Source organism: Hyalella azteca, unplaced genomic scaffold (genome assembly GCF_000764305.2).
Source record: "Hyalella azteca isolate HAZT.00-mixed unplaced genomic scaffold, Hazt_2.0.2 contig14977, whole genome shotgun sequence".
Classification (NCBI taxonomy): Eukaryota; Metazoa; Arthropoda; class Malacostraca; order Amphipoda; family Hyalellidae; genus Hyalella; species Hyalella azteca.
Window position 1 is genome coordinate 35,964 of NW_025944843.1, and position 3,854 is coordinate 39,817.

Here is a 3,854-nt window from a genome sequence, read left to right on the forward strand (position 1 = left end):
AAAAATTACCGTTAACGGTATTACCGGCGTTTCAGTGGCCGGTCGGCACGTGAAAAGAAACACCGTGTCGCCGTTTTTATTCTAATTTAACACTAGAAATCCGTAAAATATCTGATAAAAACGGCGAAACAGTTTATTTTCACGGAGCGACCGGCCACTAGAACGCCGGTGGGACCGTTTTTTCACCGTTTTTTTCTAACAGTGATACGCACAGAATGTGTGTCACAATATGGACAATATGATGCATCCACGTCTCTGAGTGGTGCATGTCATGCCCCAGGTGTCCCAGACAGAGATACGCACAGAATGTGTGTCACAATATGGACAATATGATGCATCCACGTCTCTGAGTGGTGCATGTCATGCCCCAGGTGTCCCCCAGTAGGCGCTCTGAGACGCTGCCAGCTGAGGGCCAGGTGGGTCTCCAGCAAACTGTTTTACTAATTATTTTATTGAATATGTATCAAATAATTAACTAAGCAACTCAAAATCTGTGTAGGTAATTCAACCCAGAGAAATGTGGATAATTGAAAAATATTTTGATGACTGAACGATTGGATGTTGCAATTAAAAAAAAATAGATCAATGAAGTTTGGTTCCAACCGCAGAATGTCGCTTGTAGTCCAACTAGCACTAGCCCAGCACTAGCCCAGCACTAGCCCAGCGTTAGCCTAGCACTAACCTAGCACTCGCCTAGCACTAGCCTAGCACTAGCCTAGTGTTATATACCACCCCCCAGGTGGTGCAGCAGCCTCGTGGGGAAGGATCACATCCTAAGGAGTCCTGCGATCCTAGCCCCGCCGCCCAGAGGCAACCTCGTGGCCACCTGCCTACAGGGCCTCAGCGACAGGCAACATAAAGTAGCGCTGGTAACCGGCGTGGTAACTGTGATGTGGTAACTGTGATGTGGTAACTGTGATGTGGTAACTGTGATGTGGTAACTGCGATATGGTTACTGTGATGTGGTAACTGTGATGTGGTAACTGGTAACTGTGATGTGGTAACTGTGACGTGGCAACAGACGTGGTAATTGTGACGTGGTGATGGTAACTGTGGTGCTTGTAACTGTAACACTGTGCGGATAACCGGAAAGTTATGGTGGTAATAATAATAATATAATTATAATAATAATAGAGGTTTCAGCGTTTATTAGGCCATAGGCCTGTCGCCGATTCTTAACATCGCAGAACATTCACAGCATTTTGCGGTCTCGAACTCGCAACCCACTGCTACAATTCTGCTGTGCTTAACCGCCCGGCCTCCTCGCCGATTCTGACCAGAAACTGGCGCACAGAGCTGGGATCGAACCCGCACCTCTCTGCTCCAATCTTGATACTCTAAATTTTAACCGATGACCATAGTGTTAACCACTAATGACGTGGGGGCACTATGTGACATTGACACAATGTGACGTTGATTACTATGTTGATATGATGGTTATGAGACACAGAGGTGGCGGAAGAGCAGGGATGGATCACCGCTACCTGGCACCTGACGGAACGGAAATCGAAGAGAAGCAACTTAATGTTCCCGAGCTTGGAGTGTTTATGTGTACTCTTGTCTAGCTTGGCAATCATATATTGGCAATAACTGCGAGAGGCAGGCGGCAGATGGGGTTGATCTGGTGGACGTTCAGAACAAGAGAAGCGGAACCGATTCTAACACTCATCAGAGAATTTGTCTTCTTCTTGAGTACTGCTGCCAGCTATTGACCCCATTCACGATGGGTGCAATGCGACAATTGGAAGCGGTCAAGCGAACCTTCAGGCCTGGGAGAAGCGGTATGGTGAAGCTGAACTACAGGACAGGCTGGAGCTCCTGTATTTGTACTTACTGCAGATGAGACGAAAAAGCTATTTGATTCTGTACACCTGGAAAATTGTCACAACTGTCACCTAACAACTTTGAAATCGAAACCTTCGGGATTGTGATATATAAAATCGTGGGATGGGGGAGACTGCACAGGATACCCCCATTACACAAAAAGCTGCGTTCCGATTACAATCGCTGCGGGAAGGATCTTTTTCCGGGGCGGGACCGAGATTGTTTAACGATTGTAACAACTCGCGCCCAGTTCAGGGCAGATGCGTGATTATTGCAGACTGACCCTCTGGGTCTCGGCGGCGAGGAAGACAAGCCTGCGGACCTCGGGAAACAGAGGTGACGCTCCAGAGTGGCCTGGAACTGTTACGTCCGAAATACATACTTAAATAACTTAACCCCACAACTGAGACCAACGGTCAGACACCGCGAGCTCAGCGGTGGGGCGCTCAGGAACAATCCCCCTAGGAGCGCGAAATCCCATAGGACTTCTGACGAGCATAGACACACGTCAGAAGTCCCCCCTGAAGGGTTATCATTATCAGAGGAACGTTTAGATGACCTATACATGACCCCTATGAGGAGGTTATCCCTGTCTTTCAGAGAAAGTTCGCACCACACAGATTCTCTAGCTGATTGATGCTATGCAGATAACTTAACTTGCTGGTCGGTCAATCATAACATAACATAGTGATCTCGGCGCTGAAGTGTAGGACTGATGTGGCCTGTCGCCGAATTCTTTTCCTTTTCGTGCCTTGTTCACAGAAGATCTAATATCGTTTCAATTGACCGGATCTTTTTATGACTGACGATAGTTTCAAGTTGCTACTAGACTTCCACCGGGTTCGATGTGGTGCTAGGCATTTCAAATCTGAACATATATTTTTCCATAGCTTTGTCTAGTCTGTTCTTGAACGCGTTCATACTTGGAGCGCCAACGATGTCAATCGTTGACGTCAATCGTTGGATTTTAACTACATTTTCATAGAAACATAATCCGTAATGAAAATAAATAATACCTGATACATGGTGGATGCTTTAAAATATTGAATTTCAGTTCAAAAAATTTGCTACATATGATTTGGACAGATTTTCTCAACTTGACATATATGGAAAATTTTTCGTTGTTTTCGATTGAGTTCTTACAGTCATTTTCATCAATTTATTTAGAGAATTTATGCTTGTTTCTCATGTCATTGTAGTCATCGCAGAATAAAAGTAAAATGGATAGGAAACGTTTTTTTTTTCAGACAGGTAAAGCAGCTACGAGAAAAACATTATATTCTAAACACATCTGTACCTGCTGGAATTTCTGCACGCTGAAGACATTTTTCGTAGCCACTTCGTTGTTTGGTCCCATAACGATTAACCTGGTCAGCTGATTTGTTTACACAGTCAGATGACCTGTGAACCGTTCCGCATTAAGCATGCAAAGAAAAAAATTTCAATAGAAGACTATGCCGACGATCATTGCTCCGTTCTATTTTATTGCCTCATTTTGAATGGATGAAATAGAAGATACGATTGAGTTAAGGAATCAGGTGAGAAAAGCCAGTAAGTTAATTAGGTTATTTCATACAGTCTTGTCCAGTTGTCCGTACTCAGGCTGACCGGCACGGTGGCATCCATGAGAATGATGAGATAAAGATCTTGCCAAAGGCATTAAAATAAATACTGTAAAATGGGGTAACTTAGACCACTTTTTTTCTTATAAATGATGCCATTTTCTTACTAGCTAAATTAAACTTGAATTGAAACATGTAAAATACAGGTCTATACTGATACTCTAGCTTCACTCACCATAAATTGCTGGCTCCTGCCTTTCATAGTCTTTATGTAATTTCAAAAAAAGTGGTGGTCTTTGTTACCCCAGCTCTTGGGGTAACTTAGACCAGGTGGTAAAATCAATTATATTTTTTGGTAAAATAACTCCAGGTTTTGGTGCATTGTAGTAGAACTCTTCTAGTTACATATGCAAATGACAAACTTGAGGAAAGTGTCATAGTTTGCAAATGGGGGGCGCCGCCCCATAA